Source organism: Erithacus rubecula (genome assembly GCF_903797595.1).
Source record: "Erithacus rubecula genome assembly, chromosome: 5".
Taxonomy (NCBI): domain Eukaryota; kingdom Metazoa; phylum Chordata; class Aves; order Passeriformes; family Muscicapidae; genus Erithacus; species Erithacus rubecula.
Genome location: NC_136687.1, coordinates 64,916,652 through 64,940,081, shown reverse-complemented (window position 1 = coordinate 64,940,081; position 23,430 = coordinate 64,916,652). Strand labels below are relative to the sequence as shown.

General features: G+C 39.5%; 1 protein-coding gene and 1 long non-coding RNA gene across 5 annotated transcripts in view; one reads left to right on the top strand and one right to left on the bottom strand.

The window, feature by feature from the left end:
- PDE5A (phosphodiesterase 5A) overlaps positions 1-14,382 on the bottom strand; it is a 101,962-nt gene extending 87,580 nt beyond the window's left edge. For 2 of the 3 annotated variants that reach the window (XM_079307133.1, XM_079307134.1), the window contains exons 1-2: positions 13,669-14,382; positions 11,448-11,537 (exon numbers count right to left, since the gene is read on the bottom strand). The gene's annotated coding sequence lies outside the window, so the exon portion shown is untranslated. The remainder of the gene's footprint in view (positions 1-11,447; positions 11,538-13,668) is intronic. The other variant, XM_079307131.1, reaches the window with a different exon arrangement.
- LOC306802648 overlaps positions 1-21,930 on the top strand; it is an 81,934-nt gene extending 60,004 nt beyond the window's left edge. For both annotated transcript variants that reach the window (XR_013774421.1, XR_013774422.1), the window contains 3 exons: positions 11,704-11,769; positions 13,400-13,505; positions 21,824-21,930. This is a non-coding gene — a long non-coding RNA (uncharacterized lncRNA). The remainder of the gene's footprint in view (positions 1-11,703; positions 11,770-13,399; positions 13,506-21,823) is intronic.
- Positions 21,931-23,430: the final 1,500 nt, after the last annotated feature.

Genomic DNA, 23,430 nt, shown 5'->3' with positions numbered 1-23,430 from the left:
TTTAGCTATGGTTTGGAAGGTGTTTAAGGGGAACGGCAGTTTAGTGGAGCATCTGGATCTCATTGCAGGGCTGCTTTTTGTTTTTGTGTTTCTTAATTTATTATTACTTGTTCCAGCTGGGTGCATAGAGGCACAAAGGAGACAGGAACATGGTCCCTAATCACAAAGCAAATTTGTGTTCCAGCTTAAACTTGGAAGTTTTCTTTTGCCTTTTACTTAAAATATGAAATGTTTAGAGCTTCCAGTATTACTTGATGGTGTTTTTACTTGTCTTTTGAAGAGTAACTTATGATTAATGTATTAACATTCTTAGTTTCAAAAACACTTTAAAAAAGATATTATAGAAGACTTTATTTTTTTTCAGCTTTGTTTGGTCCACTACTGCTGTTTTGTAGGAGTAGTTGCTATCTATTATTCTATTCAGGAGAATGTCAGGGGTGTGTTTATGATTTGAGGACTCCTGGAGCTACTCTGTAAAATGTGCTGTATGTTATGGGAAATCGATACTTGACTCTTAATATGGATAAGAAATAGCAGAACATGCCAGCTATTGACTGCATTATGTTGTTTATCCTGGTTATGAGCCTTCCTGCAGGCTGTTCATCCTCTCACTGTCCATTCCCCAGTTATTTCTGATAAACTTTTGCTTTGAAAAAAAAGGCAAAGGGCTGCAGTCACATCCATGTTCTGATCATTGCCTGCTATATTCCTCCCTCACAGGACCCAAGTTTGTTGTCCTCCCACTCTGTTAAACTGTGCCAAAATACAGAATGTCATTAAGAAGTAACGTATTAGTGCTCTTGTAAGGAAATAAGGAAATCCAGAAGGAAATTCCACTTGTAAGTCTCTTCAATTCTGTTAAGGCAAACTGTATATTTGGTTGTCTGCTTGGAGGGGAAAACTGAAGCTCAGCCACTTAAGTTAAGTTAAAGGTGTGTGTGACCTTGGCTGTGCTGGCTGTTCACTACTTAGTTAAGTTCTTGCCATTTCTGCTATCTGTGGATCATGTCCTTGAAACTGCTGTGCAATGCAGCCAAATGGGCGTGAAGTGGAAAGACAAGAAATTTATCCCAGGGTTTAATCTGAATGAGATACACAGTTTTACAAGAGATTAAAGAAGGCTCTTGAGACAATAAATAGAAATATGCCCAGAAGCAGCCATGTGGGTGTCAGGTCTTTAGATTTATATTCATGCTCACAGATCTAATTACTGCTGGTGAACTGGAAATATCTATACCAGCTCCACTCTTCCCTAATGTGCTGCTGATCACAGCTGCATAAAGCCAGTGAGTGAAAAGCCAGCAAGTGCTTGTCAAACCTCAAACACTGGCCCAATTTCTTTTTGTTCATGGTCCATGCAGAAAAAGGCAGGGGTGATTCCAATTACTTTGTATCACATTAATGAAATGGGATAAATTCTCTGAGTTTTGTGAAACAAGATGTTACCTAATGCACATTATAGCAGCCATGGATGTTTTATCAGAGGAGTTGTTCTTCCAGCTGGAACCATTGGAATACTTTTTGCATCCTTTCCTCCTGCCTCACCCTTGAACTGCTGCTGGGGCCAAGTAATATGGAGGTAAAGCAAAAAACCTACAAGAGCACAAAGGAGACTCATGAGAGCTGTGGGTTCTTTCCACTGAATTGGTGACAAACTCTTCAAGGTGGGACCTAATTGTAACAATGTGGTTCTCATACATGCAGCTGCAAGTGTGATGGTTCCTTCTCAAATTTCTGCATTTATTCCTGCAGCTGAGTATTGCAGTGCAATGCCTTACCACTGTGTACCTTTGCTCTGTTCACTAAAATTCTCATGCCATCACCACAGATTCACGTTTTTCTCTCACCTGGCAATACTTAGAGCATTGTCAGGGTCTGAAACTCTCCACATCATTGGGCAACCATCAGTAAGTGCACAAACTCTCACTTTGGAGAACTCCTTGGATGCTGTTGGGATGGATGTGAGCAATTCTGGCTGTGTCAGCCAAAAAGGCAGCAGACAAATGCAGGGAGAAGAGCATGCTAGCAAGTGCTGGAAAGCAGCAGGCTGCCAAATGAGAGCATGAAGAGCATGGTGCTTTAAAAAGTGCTGGAATTTGTTACTTTATGCTAATTTACTGTGTTTTGAAGGTTTTTTTGAAGCTGCAATGGCACTGGAGACAGTAGTGATGATGAGCTGGAGGCAAACATAACTTGTGTGCAATCCTCATTCTCAGAAAATTTTGAAACTTGAATCATTTCTTCTGGAAAAGCTTTAAGTGCCAATTATGTTCCAAAAGAATTTCTGAGGCAGCCTGCCCATCCAATGTCTCTATTTTCCAGCTTATAAAATAGCAAGCTGATAGCATGCATCTATCCTTTTGACCCTGTGGAGCATAAGGCAACTGAAAAGTCATTGGGCTGCCCCTGGAAGCTGGGTTATGGATTCTGGCCAAAAGCAGGGAAGCTGTAATTGGTGTGGAAGATTTTTCTTCTCTTAATCACGCCTTCATATTTGAACTCTTTCCAGTCTTCCCAAAGAACAAGTCATTAGCCACTCCTTTGGAAGCAGAAAGGCTTGAGGCAGCATAGCTTAAGATTTGTTTGACCTTTCAGGTCTGCTTTCCCCTGAGCACAGGATTACTTCTGCTCTGTGCAATTTGGATTATGTAGGGATTCAAACATCTGAGAGAGTGAAGGAAATTATAATTTTTGGATCAATGAAAGAGACTTTTGGGGAGCCTCTCTCTATTGGCTGGTATGTTTTTTAGGAAGTTTGGTATTATCAGAGTAGTAGCTGAAGCTACTTGCATGAAAATCTGAGGGGCTTGAATAGGATGTTAAAGTCTGAAAATTCCTTCTGCTAAGGACAGGTCTTACCCTGTGATGTGTGGAAGGCAGAAAATATTTCACAGCCCGTTCACAGTAGAAAACATTTAACAAAAAATTCAGTATTTAAAAGGAAAGAGTTAAATTATCAAAAAACATCAAGAAATGGGTTATAGTTATCTGATTTGACTGTACAAAAGAAAGAGAACACTGCTTTCCCCAGGCCCAAAAAAATTTGCAGGACTGACTCCTGAGAGAAGCTGACCTGATACATACGGAAAAAAGAGATTCCTTAAGGACCTGTCTCCCAGAAGAGCAGCTGAAGAGATGTTCCTCTTAAATGAAATAACACCATTCCTGTAGGAATTAAAATCTGACTAAAATCACTAATGTTATGGAAAATACTCCAAAACCTACACTATGCTGTTCTGCATGCAGTTGCTCCAAAATACCCTGAAGAACCAAATGCTGCACCTCAAAGCCAAAAATCCCAATCCAGTAGGTATATAACATCTTCCAGTGTATGGAAACAAAGTCAGGACAGCTGATTTAATTCACAGAAAATAAGGAATTTGGTTAGTAACCTTCAGTGATTGGTAGGATTTGTTTGATAATAGCAAACTGTAAATACCATTTGTACCATGTAACCCTGGGTTACTGTGATTCCCACCCTCCCCCTTGCTGGGGGAATTCAGGTTTGATCTTGAGTAACTGAGACAGAAGTACCAAAGTACAGTAAATCCAACATAATACTTCCTTACCCCAAAATACACATTCCAAAACACTGGAAGAACACAGCAATTTTTTTTCTGTATTATTTACTCAAAAAACAGATGAAAAATAATACAGTTCAGGAAGCTTATGTGTGATTAAAGGAATGTGCTGTGCATACATCTTAATATGCAGCATAGTTCTAGTGCAATATAATTCCAATTATATTAGTGCATGGAGTCAGACAAGAGACTTCTAAAGGCAAAGCAGGACTTGCTCCCAGAAATCAAGAGGGAGACAGTCTGAAAAAAACTTGACTAGGATTTTATTTCTACTTTGCATACAAGGCTGTAGCGTGTTGGAACCTCATGCCTTTTAAGCATGACTAATATTTTGGGAAAAAGTTTTAATATGCAGTTGGAGTCTAAAAGAGCCACTTGGAACTTAGGGATCCAAGCCCATGGTGTACAGTCTGTCCTGGAGCCAGGATAACTTTTTTCCTATGTGTAGGTGAGGAAGCTTGAGCAGAGCTGGCTGTTGGGGGATGCTTTTGGTGACAAAGTGACACTGGTGACAAAGTGTCTGTCCTGGAGCTGCCAGGCTGTGCTGGTGTAACCTGCTCTGAATGTGCTGCTCTTCTCCACTTCCTCATCAGTTTGAAGGGGCCACTGGCCATGCCAGGCATCTGTGTAGGTGTTGGGGTGCACCACTTCTTTTGAGTTGTCTGTCTCCAGTTGGCATCATCAGGTTCCTTTTCTTTCAGGGGCCTGCATAAGAGAGCAGGCCTCTGCCCAGTGCCAATTATAAGTGCAAAGAAAAGTCTTTTTGTTTGGGTTTGCCTTTGATGTGTGTCGAGAGGAAGCGCTCAAACCACACTGCTGGGTTAGCTGACCTCTCTGTGGTGAGCTCCTGCTGCATTTACTTTGCAAATAGCTATAAAAAGTGAAGGGTTTTCAAAGCTGCAATTCCAAATGTTCCCTGCACAAACCCCAAACAGCTGCACTTTGTGCTGGGAAATGCCTTGAAGGCTGAAGGAACGAGCCTTCCCTTGGGCCATGTGGATGCTTTACAGCTGTACGTGTGGCCTTGAGGTCAAAGTGACTTCCTTGGAGATCCCAGCTGTGGATGGGCTGCCCAGGCAGCTTTGGGGTTATGGAGGATGGCCTTGGTCTGCTGTGCCAAATGCTGCTGCAGGGAGAAATGTGATGCTGGGAGATCTGCACATCCTCACCTTCCAGGGGCTCCTGCCAGCACCTTCTCCTCTCTTTGCACACATTCCCTGCACAGGAGCCCTGGGCTGAGACTGTGCTGACACCAGGTCTTGTTCCTGGTCACTCAAGGTTTTGTTCTCTACCCTGAACTTTCTCAAGCAGCTCTGGAAGCCCCAACTCCGACATATGCTTCACAATTATCTAGCACTAATTTAATAAAAGCTGTGCAATTAACAGGCTGAATTCATGTAGCTCGTTTTCTTTGGGGCCTCATCTGAAGGCTTTGCAGTTCTTAATGGGCAGAACTTTGCAGATGCTGCACTGATCCACTAAGCTCTGCTCTAATATTGTTTAAAAGTAATTACCCTCACCATGATGTTTCTGCTTTGCTGTTTCTAAACTATGCAAATTCAGGAAGCTGCCTTGTGCACATGATTATAAATTGCTGGCTGGGGTGAGATACCTAACAGGCAGCTAAAACATAATAAAATATTAAGTGCATTTTCTTATTGTGTACATTCTGTTTACGTATTATTCACCAGAGACTCTGAATTTGCTTCACAGTAATAACCATGAATGGAAAAAAAAATTTTCTCGGTGATCAGCAGATATAGCAGAAGGGTTTTGGTATAAGGGTTCTTCCCTTAAAGAATTTTTCCTCAAAATGGTATGAAGAAAATCTCAATAAAATATTAAAATTTGACCTATTGCTGATTATGTTTGAAAAGCACAGGAGAAAGCCATGGCAGGAATGTAACAGGAGACAGAAGGAAAGTAGGGTGCCAAGTGTATCCCTTAAAAATTAATTTTTCTGACTTGTTATTAAGAAGAACAGCAGGTTTTATTAGTGGCATATAAACAACACTGAAACCTGGAAGTGACAATTAAGAGCAGCCCACGGCTTGTTAAGTCCATGATAGAAGGTTATAATTCATATGCCATCTGGACGTGGAAATTTTGTTGAAGGCTGCTCTCAACATGAGCTCATCACTTGGTGCAAAATATTCTCCTGCAGGAGCATGTCTCAAAGAACAGCAAGAGAACTGAGGGGCAACAGTTTTCAGGATAAGAATAGATAAATTCTGTGAAAGAAGAAGATGACTTTATTTTCATCTTTGACTTATTGATATCACTCTGAATTCAAAAGTTTCACTTAGATCCTGAAGTCTGAGTGCTCTCTGCTTTCTTCCTGACTGGGACTGGTGATCTGTTTAGACCATGCCATGTGCCACAGAATAACGTCCTGCCACAGACTTTACCTACAAAACTTATTTTGAATACCTGGCAGGAAACTGAAAATGGGAGGAAAACATAAAAATGAAATATTAAAGATACCTTGATGGAATGTAGCAGCTCATCTGACACATAAGAAAGGGAAAACTTGTTATATTTAGGCTAATAAAAAAGAAGACAGATGATGTGTCATATGTATTACATAACAGAAGGTAAATGCTAATGAGAAGAGATTATTTAAGTAATAACACTGGCACATGAAAAACTTCATAGTGACTAAAAGCCACTTTAGATTTTAAGTAGGAAAGGCCATTAATTTTCAAAGCAGGAAAAGCCCAGAGCCTTGGAGAAATTTCGCCTCAGGAATTGTCTGAAACAAATCAGTTTAATTTAGCATTTAACAGAGAGAAAATGCATGTACAAGTGGCAGCAGCAATTAAACTTTCAGGAGGGCTTCCAAGCAAAACTGTAATCCCAGATGATGAGCTCAGTTTGTTAAACACAGCACATTACTTATAGAAATGTTAAGGTAAGTCCTGGACCCAAAGTAATCCGATGTGAATATCAATTATTTGAGCATTCTGTTATTAAACCCAGACTTTTCTGATAGATGTAGTTGTCTCCACATTGTTTTGAAGTGTTTGACCTTTAATAATATTTGCTGAACTGGATGTCTATGGCCACAATATCCCAAGCATATTTTGGAGCTGTGGAAAGATGAGCTCACTGAGGGCACACATGGACAGTGACTGATGTCAGCCCAGACAAACAATGATTTTCATATATCCTAAAAATGCTCTCTGCTTGCATGGACATTCAGAGATGTTTTTAACAAAGTAAGTCTTCAGTTCTCCTGCTCTCACCAGTCATCTTTACAGTGGCATTTCCCAAAGATGTGTTCTCAGCTGAGGTTCTCCCATTAGTCTCGTTGTTGATTCAGCCAGGCTTCCCAAAGCCTGGCCTATGTCTCCTATCTGTTTTTTCCTTGTGCATCCTTTTCTTTGAGTTATTGCTGATCCAACTCTGTATCAAAGTAATTCTGTGCACATGCAGTGTATTTCATACTAATGAATACTTTTGCTAAAGACCCTCAGGAATCATCTCTAATTAAAAAAAAAAAAGCTACATTAAAATTATAGTTACCACTGAAAACACTGGGACTGTCCCAACAGACCATTAAATTACATGAGATTTAGGTACTATAGGATCCTCCCCTTAGCATGGGAAATACATAAAAGAAGCCTGAATTAGTTTCAGCCCAGTTCAAAATGAGACTCACTACCACACCAGCTCCACAGTGTTGTTTTCAGAATACAATCTGTGAAAATCAGAGCTGGGGACCTTAAATTCAGTGAAGCCATTCTTAAAGATTTAATCATTGCTTATATTTGGAACACCGACATTTTTTATGAGTATTGTGAGAATCACACTTTAGTCATGCCTAAAGGCAAACCTTATAGAAATATTCCTTACAAACTTCCAGTCATAAAGCAGATTTAGGGTTGGGAAAACATCATTCTGTTTGGGATTCTGTTTGGTTTTCTTTTTAGATAACAGGATCATCTCAGAAACAAGTTTTCCTCTTTAATTTATCAAGAAAATGGAAACATTTATTGAAAGCACTATGTTGGTAAAAATACTGTTCTAATATTTTAATCCTTATTTTCTGTTATAATCTGTTTTCTATGAAGCACAGTCTGCAGAAAGAAATTCAGCTGCAGAAACCATTGTTTAAAGTGGGAAGCTGAGACTTTCTGACAAATTGCAAATAGCTAACTTGAAGAAGTGCTCCCTGGTATCTTCTCCTGAATGAAAAAGAACACATCTCTTCTGACATGTGTTCTTGCTATCTGATGATCTCAGCATTTAAGGATGTTTCAGAATAGGACAGGACTGTATTAAGGGAACTTGGATGAGTAAATCCTCTTGTGGCTCTTTAGGAAGTTATAATCTGCCGAAGGACTTCACTTGAAGGAATCTCTTCCACTTAGAAGGCAGAAAGGGAAAATTAAAACTCCCTATTGCACACAGCTTGATATCTGATTTTTCCCCTCCTCTGTAGCCAGATTTTTCTGAAGGAAAAACTTTAATGATAATTGCTTTTTTCCATAGCAGAGCAAGGATTTTTTGAACAGATGCTGACTGATTCTGTTCTGTGCAATTGGAGTGGTGGCTCTCAGAGAACATGTTCAGGGCTGCCAAGTTATGAAATGTTTGAGGTACAAGCAGAGTGTGAATAAAGCTTTTATTGCTTTGAACAAGACATCTCGGCTCAAAATTCCCTTGCTTACATTTGTGTGGATATTAATGACCTGTTAGTTAAATGTGGATATAAAAATGTCAGATGGACTAAAACAGAGCAAATCGTATTTCTTCTTAGTTTTGCCCTTTAAATGTTTTATGGTTACTATCACTGGGCATCCCTCCTCTTCTCATGTTTTGTGTTTACTGGCTGTTACATGGTCACCTTTTTAAATAAAAATATAGCCACAAATCAGTGGCTGCTTTTTATTGTCATTTATATCAACAGATTTGTTGTCTCTGCTTTCATAGATGAGGGAATAATTTTGAAATGGGATAAGTGAAGAACTCCTTATATTCTTTATATTTGAGATGATATCTCTGAAAATTATCAGGTTTCCCAAGGTGTAAAATCTTTCAGATATGCTATGAGAAGCTTCAATTAATTCTCTTAAAATCTGCCTCAAGTCTTTAAATACTATTGTTGTTGTATTTTCAAATTCTAGATTATACTTTTATGTTTTCCAGTCTTTTTCTTTTCCTAAATAAAGTTTTATCATTTAATTGGATAATGATTCAAAAATTAGTGATATGACCAGTTTTTAAATTTTCCTCTATTCTTTTTCTCTTCCCTCAATGTGGTTTTGTAAGTGAAGACAGGTAGGAAAGGAAGAATTTTGTGTTTCAGAAAGGAAATTGATGTGTTTAAATACATTGAAAGAGAAAATGAAGTTTCACAATTTTATATAAAATGACTGTATAATTTTCAACCAGACCTAGCTACTAATGCTATTTCATGATAATACTTAAGTAATTACACAGCATTTTAGGTATGATAACTAATGCTAGAACTTGCACAGTGAATTCAAAGGTTGCTTTCTTGCTGGTGCTGCAGCACAAGCCTGATCTGGATAAGATCCTAGGCAGCAATGCTGAGCAAGTTCAGTGTTACAGCAGCATCCTATTTTGCTCTTCTTGTTACTATGGATTCCAAAGGCTGTAAAATTCTCCTGTGCTTCTGATCCTTCTCATAATATTGTTGTGTGATACTCTAATGGTGCAAGAGATGTGTCAGCACCCTGTGAGCCAACATCTGGAAACCATTAATGCTTTGTGGAGCACAGGATGGCACAGACACCACTTTTCAGATGCATCTGAAAAGATCAAAACCTCTCTGTTGTGGCCTGGTGGAGTGGGTGATTGCCAGGGGAAGGCTGGGAATCTCTCAGGATCCTTCAGACAGAATCCTGGCACGTATACAATGGCTGAGCCTATAGTATGACCAGGAACCAAAATGCTCCTTGTGAAAGGGATGAGGAATATTGCTCTCCTGGCTTTTGTTTAGTCACAATCTGTTAGTGACAGTCCAGTCTGTGAAAAGTGACAGCTACATCTGTGTGGTTAAATTACCCATCTGAAACCAAACAGTTTGAACTTAATTGCATGTCTTGCATCTCATTTGATTTATTAATGTGCACAATAGCTCTGTGGCACGGCAGCAATCACAGGTAGGATGTCTTGTTACATGTGACATGAATGATATAAGAGTATTTTTCCATGCTGACATGGTTCATCTGCTCAAACTTAAAGAGCTCATTTAGCAAGCCATCCACATTTTTTCATCTTTCCGTTATTCTCTTACAGTGGTAGTATCAATTAATTATTCAGCTCCACTTCAAACCCAAATATTTTAAATGCACATCTTGTGGGACAATTTATGCAAGACTAATTGTGTCTGATCAGTATATATTTTCCACAGAATCTAGAAAAGCTCACAAGAAGTCAAGAAGAACTGTAGCTTTTCATTACTCCTTTTTTCTGGACACTTTCTTTGTTTTCTAATATCATAACTGGCTACCCTTATCAAGCTCCCTTGACTCTCCTGGTTCTGCTAAGAGCTGGGACTGTTCAGGCCAGAGAAAAGTGCAGAAGACACAAGTAGAAGTGATGCTGTTTTGTTTTTTTTTTTTTTTCCCCAGAATGCCTGCAGCTATGATTTTCCACTCAGTGAAGATTTTTGCCACAAAGGAATGAAGACTAGGCAGATGCTCAGAGAACAAGTGATATGGATCTAGGAAGATATTAAGACCTGCAGCTCATGACAAACTAAAATCTTTTGCAAACAGAATTACAATTAGGTGTGTTCTGATGGGATTTCTGAGGACTCAGAGGATTCTTGGTGGCTCAGAAAGAGAATTTTAACTTCTCCTAATATTCCTCGTTTTCTGTCAGCTATGCAGAGGCAATGGAAAACATTTGTCAAAACAGATGGCAGGTTTAGCCCCCCGCCACAGAATACAAATGGGAAGTTCAAGGTCCAGTTAATGGCTGCTGAGCCAAGAAACATTTGGAAACTTAGTTTAGCGTTGAATAGACCCCAAAGAATACACGGTTACAATTCCAGGACGCCGGGGCAATGGCCAAGCTCGGAACGCTGTGAACAGTCGTTTCACAGCTCATGCTTCCAGCCAGAGCAAGGAACTGCTGAGGTGCACAAAAACTGAGATGTAGCTGCTGACATGGTTTTCAGGATTTTTGAGAAGACATGTTTGACAGCTGCTTCAGCCCAGCAGAGCATTTCTTTGCCCAGTGCATCCTGATATATTACTGCCACTCAATTGCTTTTCCTACTCTAAAATAAATATTATCTGAAAAGCAATCATGTGCATAAAATATACAAGGAGACAAAATGTGAAAAATCTCTGTTTTTTCTATTAAATCATACTGGCATGTTACAGTGAAGTAAGTTTCACAGAATCTCTAGGTAAATTGTGGAAACTATGATCTGTGAAGCTGAAAGGTTTTAATTGCCAGTGGCATAACTACTGAAAGCAAAACGAAGTCACAGAGATGTTTTACATGCATCCAGTGAAACAAATACTGGGGTAATTTGTGCTGATTAATAATGAAAAAGGTTCTTCCTGTGACTGAAACAATTTACTGTTAAATGAGCAGATGTAACTTGCTTGAGTTTGGAATAAGAACATAGAGAAAGCTCCTACAAAGTGTTGTAATAGTGATCTGTGCTTTATACAGACCCTAATCAAGATCCTAATAATTTAATCCTATAAAAGATTAGAAAGATAGATTTTTCCTGTGGAATGGGTACTCACTGCAGTGCAGTAAGTGCTAGCTTAAAATGCACCATGCCTGTCTCTGCCTTTGCATCCCTTGTCTGTACATCAGGAATTAAGCATTTAGTTCAAAGACCAGAAGTGTAGCACTGTTGGACACACAACTGACCTCTCAGTCTTGCACACAAGTCCCTGTCACCAGGTTCAGAATGTTTCTTCCCAGTCGAGTCTTGCTGAGCTCCCTTCTTCTTTCTTCACACTGAGGGAAATGTATAGCAGCAACTTAAAATTGAGAGCAAGGGCTAAAAGATAACTTTTGTGGCTGATAATTGTCAAACTGCCCATATTTGTTTTCCACAGTTTCACAGGAATGACTTTAGGGATTACTTAAGGCTACCTAACTTTATACTTTTTTTTCCTTCTAGAATTTAATGAACCTACAGGATGGATGTCATGAGTGAAAGCCAAGTTGCTGTTAACTATATCTAAAGGTAAGCTGCTAAGCACCCAGTGTTATTACTTTGGTTTGTTTATTTGGGGATGTAAAGAAGTATTGATGTGCATTATACCCCAAGTAACTTGCAAGTGAGTATGCAACAATGGCAGGTCCTTAATTTCTGTACCAGTGATTTCAGACTGGACCTGGAGACCAAATTAAATAATTAAAATCCAGGTAATCTTATAAATACATGCAATTTTTCCTCTTCAAAACCCTTGTGATCTTTGTGCAGAAATTTGGCCAGTATGTCACCATTGCTTGCTGCAAAGTAGAGCTGGGAGATCCGTGAAGAAAGCTGTTAAGTGTTCCCTGAGGATTTGGGCACTGATGATCTGTGCAGCAGCAGCAGGCAGATGTTAACACACCTCAACTGGCAGGAAGATTCAATTTTTAAAAGACTGTGTGTTCCAAATACCTGTGGCAGATGTACAGTGAAGCCCACAGAGCTGTGGGAGACAATCACTAATACTGAGGTCTTGGATCTTCCTGGCAGATAACAGCTTGCTGTAGCAGCTGTCTCCAGAGGGCTGCTGTTATTTGGAAGCAACACATTTCAGTGCCTCTTTTCTTGACAGTACCTGGGATTAATTTAGTCTACTGCTGTCTAAAGATCCCTGTGGACAAGGATCTATCTTCAAGGAAATGGCTGCAGAGATCCAAATTGAGTGGTGAGGAATTGGGGTTGCTGAATTCGTTTACATAGATGGGCTTTTTAGCTGTGACTTTCACTGTCTGGTTTGACACTAAAAAAGTCATTTCTGGATTGAAGCACTGTGAAACTGCAAAGTTTAAGGGAACTGAAAGTATAAGGGAATAAAAATGGATGTACAGAACTAGAAAACAACTCCAACCATATCCATCACTTAAAATAGAAAAAAAAATCATTAAGTAAATTGCATTTTCCCTAGTCTGAATAAGGAACAAGGCATTTTGTGTTGGATTTGTGCATGTATTCAGTACTGTGCAAACAAAAGAAATGTTCTTTTCCCTTAATACTTCTATAAACCTAGGTTCTGCCACTTTAATCTACCAGTGACAATAATGCAGCATTTTATTTCCTGATTTGTTGTGACTATTAAACCTATGAGCTTAGATAATTTTGTTAAAACACAATTAAAATTTAACAACTTGCCTAGTTATCCTCCTAGTCAAATTTGTCCTCATTTGAAAGGGCTCTTTTCTAATTTTGACTTATTAAATTCTGTGAGAAAGATCAAAGGTGCCCTCCTGTTCCTTATTACAGAGGATCAATGGATCAGATAATTCAAGGTCTGATAAAACATCTCAGTGAATTCAGCTGCATGCAGTAATTATTATGTTATTAGGCCATTTTACAGTAAGAGTTAAACTTCCAATCCTTTTGTAAACAGCATGAATACATGCTAAACAAGTACCTCTTTCCTGAGGAACATGGTTCTGTTTTTGTTTCGAATTTGAAAATGTACCATGTCCTTTTCAGTTGCTAGGCTGTGTGATTTACTAACTGTTCTCAATGGATTGTATTGGCATCCCATCAGGACTGCATTCTAGCCTTCCTCCCTAAAATACAGGCAGTTCTAAGAAAGCAGCACTATTCTTGTGAAAACAGCATTTATGTATTTCTCTTGCATGTTTATCCTCAGCATCATCTTACTGGGAACATGTTTAACCTGCCAAAAGCTCTTCTGAACTCTGACTGCAAACCGTTCCAAAGTCCGAATTTCTCATGCAAATGCCGTATGACCTCAGGTAGGTAGAGAACTCCAGGTTCTCTGAGCACGTAATCTGCAACCAACTTTACAGTTTTCTGAGCCTTTTGGCTGCTGCATATTCAAAGCACTGTTTACTTATTGCCCTTGTCATCTAGTCAGACTGCATAGCTTTGATCCAGGCAGTTTGCTTTCAGTCTTACCTCGGGGTTCACAACCTCATGGTGCTGAGAAGTCTGACCCAGGTGCCTTATCCTGAAAACCTGGGGCTTTTTGTTTGTTTGATTGACTCCCATGGCTTGCAAGCGATCCAGCTTTTGTTCAGCCGCTGTTCTGAAGGCTGGTGCATGGCTCTGCACGGCTTGGGCTTTCCTTAATCAACATATGGGCTATAATATATTGTTTGTTTTGAGTCTGATGTCATGGGAAAAAGTGTTGCTTCAGTCATATGGAAACTTGCCCAGATACGTTCGAGTTGTTTCTTCCTTGACTGTAGTATCTGCCTGAAACTTTTCACTTGCCTTCTAATGGTTATTCCTGCTCATCCACAGGCTGTTTCCAGTCCAAATATAGTGCTACTTGATTGAAAAAATCCAAGAAGCAGTTCTCTTTTTGGCTCATGTTTAGCAATCCCAGCTAAATCCCTCCTGAAATGCCGTGGTCCAGTTTGTCATAGAAGGTCACAGGCTTGCTGAGGCTGTCCCTCCGGACATTTCAGCGACTTCTGTGTCTGCACAGCTACAAAAACTCAGCTGAAATCTGGAATGTTTTTCAAACCCTTTCTTCCCCTCCTTCCCAAGTGGCTGTGAGGAAGCAGTGACCGAGGGTGTCCTCCTGAAACTCCTATTGACCCTCCACATGGAATGTGCAGCCAGTTCAGGGCTGCATCGGGGTCCTGTGTTTGGGCTTTGTTTTTTGTTCTGAGGGAGCCTTTCAGACGATTTTAAAAGAAAGCTAAAGTGATTTTATTTTCTTGTCTGCATAACTAAAGGGTATTAGTCAGGGCAAACTAATGTAACTCCAGTGATATTAATAGAGCTGAGTTAGAACAACTGGAGAATAAGCCCTTAAATTCTAGGGAAATTATTATTGTGCAGGCTGGGTTTCAAAGGCTCTAATGCTGTCTAATAATGTTAGGAGTCTCTAATACCCAAGTAATTCCTAATTAGCTTTTCCTTTCCTGTCAACTCCTCTGTTATGCCTTTTTTATTGATGTCAGAGTTTCATTGTAAGAAAACAAGAACTCTGTTCGAGATAAACCTGCCCTGAGCTGTGCCTACAGACATGTAGTACCTGCCAAGGACAAGGGGGTCAGCAGGCTCAGGGATTGCACACTGTCTTTGAAACACTCAGAAAATCAAAATGTGTTTCTGCTTTGTAAACACCAATTGGGATTTTTCTCTAACTTTTAACATAGCTGAGTAGGAATGGATTTTCCTAGGGATAAAGATACCATTCTAACTTGAGGGTTGTCTCACTGCCAGATTTCAAACTCCTCTTATAAATCACTATAGCTTTTCAGAAAACAGATGAAAAATATGAATGTTTGTTCCAGAAATGGCTGAACTAATTTCTACCTAATTAAAAAAAAAAAGTAATAAAAATTACTGAGTCAAAGAAGAAGAAATTTCAACCTGGATACTTGAAGTTTTGTCTTTATAATTTTTCACAAGTTATGGGCTTTGGGCTTTCTCCATGCCATCTGACTAACCACTCCAATTTTTGTCTTCATTAGAAACTATATACAATAATATGAGGAACTACATGTGTGGAGATCTTTGGTTGGTTTTATTTGGATTTGGAGGATCTTCTGACTACTATTGAAACAGTGAAAGGGGTCCAAGATCCCAGCTTTTCTCAGGCAGTACTCATCAGAGAGGGCAAGTGTGCAACTCCACCAAAATAAAGAAATGCTTAAATTATTAAAATGATGCATATTCTGCACTTTGGATTTGTGATGTGTGGAGAACAAGGTTATAAAACAGAGAGACCTTGTAGAGGTCAGTCTGTCCTGGACACCCTTAAACTGCAATCCAGAAGACAGCAAAATGAATCCATCTGCAAACAGACTCCAAATAAACAACTACTTTAATGCAATTTTCCTTTTATCCAGAAGCTAGGACAGTTTTTTTTGTTACCTTGTCTACCTTATTGCATTTCCAGGTTATCTATCAACAGAGTTTCAGTTCTCCCCTTGCATAATATGATGAGAGAGAAACCAGGAGTCAGGCAGAGAATGCACAGACCATTGTGACACCTTTGCAGCATTAAATGGCTTTAGCTCAGGGAAAAATACCTGGCCCTTGGAAAGACCTCTTGGCAGAGACAAATGTGCAGGTATTCTGATACTTTATGTCCTGAGATTTCTTCTTGGTTACTGTTCTCTATGAAAACAATGTTTTCAAAATAGTGGAGATGATATGCAGGATATTTTTGCTATTTATAATTCCCATTGTTGCAGCTCTCTGGGGATGATTAGGTTGGATGACTTCAGTGGTGTGATAGCTATTGATATAAATAACTTTCCAGAAGATTTCCTTGTGACTTCAAAACAAATTAACCAGCAAGAAAAACATTTCTGAAGAAGTTTAGTTACATAGCCATTTTCTGGCACTGATCTGCATGCAGAAGAGATAAAAACCTTTAAAAGCTAATCTTTGAGTGTTTAGGATTTCATTTAAAATCAATTATCAAACACCTACATCCCATATTCAGGAATATTGGGCTCCTCAGTCACTCAAGTATTTCTGATTATTGTGTTTTCTGAGAAATTTAGAGAAAAGGAAGAAATGTTCACCTAGATTAAAGCAAAAATAAGCTGTATTCATCAGTGATCAGAAACAGAGTATAGTCCAATGAGTTGCTAGGGAAATCTGGCCAAGGGACAGGTAATTCAAAAATCCAAAACTCTCTGCTTGCTTGAAGCATACCTAAAGGTTTGCTGTTGGAAAATGTCTTTCCTTTGAGATTTCCAGTGCTTCCTGGCTTCAGCCAGGAAAAGAATAGTGGAAGAAGTGCTTCTCACTCTATTTTGGTACTTCTGATCCCTGAAGAAGGGAGATAGAGACACAGGGTGTTTTGAAAATAAGCTAACAAAGTTTTAGTTGCTCTTTCATATGAGTCCATTGCATTTCCTGTTTTGATTGCAATTTGAAATCAAGTTTTTGTGTACTAATGATGACAAAGGACTGAAGATTTCAGGTCTAAATAGCCAAAGGTGAGCCTGTTTATCATTCTTTCCCTTTCTAAGTCTGAGTTCGTGTACTCAAATGCTCCAACTTTTTGTGCCAGTGCATGTATGTGTGTACAAATACAATTGGATAACCTCCTTAGCTTACCTGTGGAAAATGGAATTCTGTTAGATTTTTCTGGTAATTGATTGAGAGACTTTGGATGAAGAATCTGCCCCTACAATTTGATTATTTAATCAGAAGCAACTTCCTTAAGTTAGCAACAGAAAATGCTGAAATCTTTGAGGGGCTCTCACTCTTTACAATTTTCAGTTACTTAATTTAAGACAGAAGTTGTTTCCTGTCCATAACAGGTCTACAGAGGGAATCCTATAAAGATCTGCTTGATTCATTGAAAAGACAGATGCTATATGGAAGCAAAGCACTCCAAGTTTTCTTTGAGGTAACCACAGCTCTTTCCTTAAGCAGGATGGAGCTAGCTCAATTTTATGCCAATGAAATGCTCACCATGCCATGTCATGTCATTTGTTCCATGGAATCATAAGTGTTCCTCAGCTCAGCAGTGCTCCATGCACCTAGAAACTTCCCTCTCTGAGTGACAGCCTGTTTTTCTTGGAGAATATTTGAGAAGTGTTACAGAGCCATCTAAAATTGGAAACCTCCAGAGAAAGAGCAAATCCCTTGTTCAAGGAAATATGAATATATTTGAAATTTAGTAGAACCTCAGAGACTTGCTGAAGTCATCTAATCAGTCAGCAGGGCTTCAGAGTGGGAACAAGGCTGGCACCATGCACTCCCTGGTGCCAAGTGCCCACAGTCCTTCCCTGTCATGGTAAAATTAATGTGTTGCTTAAGGTAGATGAACTGCAGTGAACCTTTCTGAGAAAAAGAAAAAAAGTAATTGTTCTTAACTCACTTGCATAATGAAAATGTAGAGTGCTAATATGTTTTTACCATGAAATAAGTGCATTACTGTAGATGGTGGTGACTAGTAACAAATACTCTGGAAAGTATAGGAAATATAATTGTAGGATCACATGCAACAAAATACCCATAGGGGAATATTTCCCTTAATTAGAGACTTTATCATTTGAAATTATAGACTTGCATCTTTTTAAGGCTCTTTCCTTATTTCCAGTTGAATCTAGATAACATTGCTAGCCTTGATATAAACTCTGGGAGATGCAATCATATCTGGAGGAAAGGAGGAAGCTTCACTTTGTAAGACATTATACATGCTAAAAGATAATCCTTGGGCAAACTGATTATGATACAAGCAGCTCACAAAGTAAAAGATATCCTGTGTAATATTCCAAAAGGAGCAATTTGATCAAATCTATTCCTGCAACTATGGCAAACTGAAAAGCTGCTTTAGTTCTGGCCTAGTTTTCTAAACAGAAGTTCCTTCCTGATGTTTCTTAGGACCCAGATAAAGAAGCATGTGCCTAAAAAAAAGAGTTTATAAGTATTATTTTTCAGTTCTACTCATTCCACCAATAAATGTGGAAGTGCAGTGTTGTTTCCTCTGTTCTTTGGTCTTCACTTTTATGCAGACTTTGGATGAGCTGGAGTATTCACTGTCCATATAAAACACTGGGCTGAGGTTATTTTAGAATTTGGTTGGTGTAAAGAACTCAGAAGCTCTGCATTTCCACCCCTCTGTAACATGTATCAATGTGGGTATCTTTACCAAGGGAGAAGGTTCTCATGGGAATATACAATAATCAAGCATGATTCTCCCTTTCTCTTTTGTCACAAAATCCTGTACTTATTCTGCCCACAGCTGTTTTGACTGTTTCTTAAAATATTCTCTCATTGAAGCCACTGATTAATGCCAATGATTATTATACATTGGGTTTTGTTTAATGAATTTCTACTTAGATTTCCATGGGATGACTAAGCTCTTAAGCAGATCCTCTGCCAGGACTTGTTTAACAAAATCACTTTTGCCCATTGGAGGAAGGGATAATACACTTATTATTCACATGAGGCCATCAGGTGCTGCTGTGAGCTAAATTTCTCCAGCAGATCTGTAAAACCATAAGGAGAGGCTTGGCCAGTGGATTATTCCCTGTCAAGTGCCATACTTTGGCATATTTGACTAGGATTTTTCCACTGGAAGTAAAGGAGATATTGTTCAAAAGTGATCCTGTCTGAAGATACCAGGGAGGAATTTGGCTGCTCCCTCTGGTATTTTCTGAGCAAGCTGATGAGCTGACACTACCAAGTGGGTTCTTTGCTGCAGAGCCTGGCCCTGAGGAAGGTGCCACCTGGCAGAGTGGGGTGTTCCTGCCTCCTTTCCCTGTGCTGCTGCTGCTCCCTGGTGTGTGGGAGAGGTCATGGTAGAAATCCTGAATTCTTGAGCCACGTTAAATCCCGTTTTGCTCATGTTTGCTCTAGGTGGACTGTGATAATGACAGGGAAAATTAATATTAATTTGCTCTCATCTCTATCCTTGGAACTGAGAGAATTCAGTTTGTCCTCTGTGAAATTTCATACAGACTTCGAGATTTGTTCTCTGAAACCATCTCATTTACTAAAAAAAAAAATTCTACTTTTCAAAGATCAAATCAGAAGTTAACCAATCTCTGCTACCCCACTTGGTCTGATTTACTGCTTCCAAAAGATAAACTCTCCTACTTACTGCTATTCTCTGCAGCAGGAGGGCAATGGATTTGTTCAGATTAAGTTAATTTTCAACACTAAAAGCTAATCAGAAGTAAATCTAGTAGAAGAAAGAATTTTAGAAAGCACTTTCCACTCTAGATCCAACAAAATTTCTCTCACTTCCATGTCCTGCCTTGTGACACAGATTTTAATCAGAGATAACTCTCAAATAAAACAAATTACATAATAATTTAAAAAGAAACAGCAAATAATTCAATCTCTAGGAAAAATAAAATGCTTTGAAAAGCTGTTTGAATTGCAGACAGCCACCTTTCCTGATGCAGTGGGGGTGCTGCCAGGCTTGAATTGGCAGATGGCCCCTGCTTGAAAGCAGATCCAGTTACAGCTTCATCCACCAACAGATGGTGGGCAGGACAGGGCAGGTCTTGCTTTTCAGGGCTCTGTGCTCTGCACTGCCTTGGCCACAGGCTGGGAGAAGCCAGGTCATGCTGAGGGAGCACGGCAGGCATGGGAGCTTGGATGTGGGCACTGGCACCTTGGAGAGAAATCACAGCAGGGTGAGGGGGGGGCATGTGTTGCTCTTGGAGGGCCTGGGAAGGCTGCTTCAAAAATCACCCCTGTACCAGAGTGTTCTCTGGCTATGAAAGAAAGATCTTTCTGAAGGGTAAACTTCTTCTGCCACATGTACCTCTCTAGAAATCCTTAGTCCCACCACTTCAAATGATGGTGAACAGCAGATTTCACCACAGCACTTGTAACATACCTGTACTGAAGCATCCTCTCCTTGCTCCCTTTTAGCAATTTTATTGTAAATTAGCATGCAAGTTAACTGATGACAAAGCCCCTTGTAGTGTCTTTTTTATGAGCCCTTTGTGTTGTCAGGTGTGGGTTGGATTTCAGGCTTTTTGAGGAGACCTTATTAAAGATATCATGAAGATATCACAAACAAGGCAATGGCTTCTGTGCTTTGATATTTATATTGGCTCCTGACACACCTCAGCTAATGAGGTTTCTCTGCATCAGTTTGCATCATAAATTGTCTTGTAGTTTAGTCTACAAAGAAAATGTGCAACAGAACATCTGAAAGCTCTTGGGCTTTTGTGACAGACCAAAGCAGCAATACAGACACAGCAGAGGCTTTGTGCCACTCTGGGGGGATGGATGAAGAGATGAGGGTAGGAGGGAGTTCCATTTACTGAGGTTCCCACAGAGCATATGAAAACCTCATCACCCTGTGGAGAAGTGCAGGCTCTGGGCATTTCTGCTGGCAGCTCTCCACACTGCTGGGATCAAAAGGTGTGGGCAGGGGAGGATTAGTGGCCTGCTGTCCAGTAGCCTTTGAGGATGTATTTACCTACAAGCACAGGTGACTCTCTGTGGGCATGAGGACATTAATTATCCTCAGCACCTATACTTCCATGGAATAGCTAGAAAAATAGTTTCTCTAAGATAATGCTCATTATAGACCTGAGTTTTCCTCTTCTCTTGTTTAATAGAGAATAGTTGTGGCCTGTGGGCTTGCATAAGAGACCAGCTGAATTCAGATGTGGGGTTTTTTCATGGCTTCCTCTCCTGCTCATGCTGCAGCCTTCTCTTGCTCAAAGGAGCTGGCACATCATTGCATTTTTGCAAAAGTAATGGGTCCTTCGGAAGGCATAAATCAGAAAGTCATAATAAAACACAACAACCCCAGCAGCTGACACGTTTTAGAAGCAGCTGAAGATGAAAAACCCTTCAAACTTGTTGTTCCCCTCAGACAGCTTGTGTTCAATCTGTTCCACACAAACACAGTAGGAACTAACCTTTCCATGTGTTACTATAGGACAAACATCACTCTGTGGGTGTGGATAGTTTACATTATGGAATGCTCCACTAGTACATATATGAAATATTGATCTTCAGACCCCAGTGCAAAATTGCTTTTGCATTGCATTTCTTTCTACAATTTGACACATTTTCATTTTCTCAGACATTTTTTCCTTATTTCCTTTTAAGAGTATATTAGTACATAATACCTAAATTATGGAGTTTATAGGAGCTCTTAAAAAAATTAGAAAATGTTTGGAAAATAAATTATCCAGCATTCAAATGTGTGCAAGTGCTTTAGGCTCCAGTGAGGTAATGGATCATCTGCAGCTATTTATGAAAGGTTTTACTGTATCTTTTAATGTCAAGCTTACAGTGGCCTTGGAACACTGTGATACAACCTCAAGTTATCTGCTGCCCTACTTTGATTCCCATGGTGGTATCTTTCAAGAATTCTCTTGGCTGAAAAAGGATAAAAGGCTTTGATATATGACTAAATGCCTAAGGCACAGAAGCAGGGAGCTTCTGTCCTTGCATAAATGAAGAATGACAGCAGCAGGCTGGAGGAGAAAACTTCAGCATGAGTTGTGGGAAATCTGTAGATGCATCCTTATTTTCATGATTGGTTAATGAAACAGTGGGACTGGGATTGAAGGTGGGTCCCTGCTCAAGCTAATTCTCAAAGTGAGTAACTGTGGTGTCATCATGAACCACATAAAATTCTTTTGTTTAGGTGCTTCAATGGAAGTTCTTGGTATGAGGCTCTTCTCAAAATGTAGCCCTAAGTCACTGCAGGTCTGAAGAAAGATTGGCTCAGTTGGGTGGACACAGATGTCACTCACTCTGCTAAGAACCTGCCACTGCATATCTGGGAGCAATATGAACACAGGTCACTTAATAAAAATGTCTCTTACAGATTAAATGCAATAACAAGTTGGTGGTTTTTGGCACAAGGCAGAGACATGATAACCTCTGTGACCTCTCTGGAAATTACAAAGCAGGTAGAGAGTGGTCCCTGTAAATGCTTTATCTTTTATGCTCAACAACAACCTCAGCATTCACTTCTTTATCTTAATGTTTCAAATATATAAATATGACAGAGAACAACTAGAGTTACACTCTTGATAAATTACCACTGTGACCTTCACCATGCCCTGGAGTGTCAGCTTCATGTGGTATCAGCTAAGGCTTTGTGTCATGATTTGTCATTTGTGCAGCTGCCAGATGCTCACAAATCTGTTGACTCGGAAATTTGATGATAAAAGCACTGTGGGAATTTAATAATGAGTCTTGCTTTGTTTGTTGATCTTGATCTTAACATCCATCATCTGAACTATTTTTAATATGCTGCTATTTAGCAGATACTAAGCAAAAGGTGAGGACACCCCAAAGTAATTGTTGCAATGACTAACCCATTCCTTAGTGCCATTTAAAAACCTGAATGATCATGTTAAATTTCCACATATAAGCACAGTGTGCAAGGATTAATTATTATTTTTGTTAGGAAACCATAGTAAACTGATATTCACCTTTGTAGATGCCCTTTTAATAATTTCAATGCACCAGTAACCTAATGCTTGGAAGAAAACACTACCTCAGCAGTACCTCTGTAATTAAGATTTCACCTCCCAGAGTCAGGCTGCCTTCATGGGGTGTGCTGTCATGGTGCTGGACACAGCCTTGTGACACCTGATATTGTTGTTTCAATGCAATAGGCAACTTCACATTCAGCTGGAGCTGTGCAAATGATAATATTATGGCCTGACAATGTTATTCTTTTAGTGGATGGTTTGTACCTCCAACAAGGAAAGTTTTATGAAATTTGTATTGGCTTGAGTTACAGAAAGTGTACCCATTTAGTGGTTCACTTTGACATAACTTTTATATTTTTTATTACTGCTTGGTGCATAGGACCAGAATGGTTTTAAATTTTTTTCTTTATTTTTCTTGCTTTTGTCTTTAAAATTCTCCAAAGGATCTCTGTGTACAATGTGGTTTCAAACAGAAAAATATATTAATTTTGAACAGGCATTTTGTTTTAGTAAGTATCCCTTTCAGGATTCTTGTGTCTTTATTGGTATGAATGGCACAGCTTCAAAGGATAAAGATAAATACTTCATTCTTAGCATTGAAAACAACCTACTGTCAGCAGAAAAGCTTTTTGAACTGGTTGGAGCCTTGATCAGAGAAGTTATTAATTTCTGACATCTCTTAGGCTCTCTCTTTTCAGCATCCTGTCCAGCCAAAGTAAATGGCCCCGTCCTGTCCTGAGCAGGGCTCTGGGGCAGGGGTGCCCTGGCAGTGGGTGCAGCCTCTGGGGCACCCAGGCTGCCTCTCAGG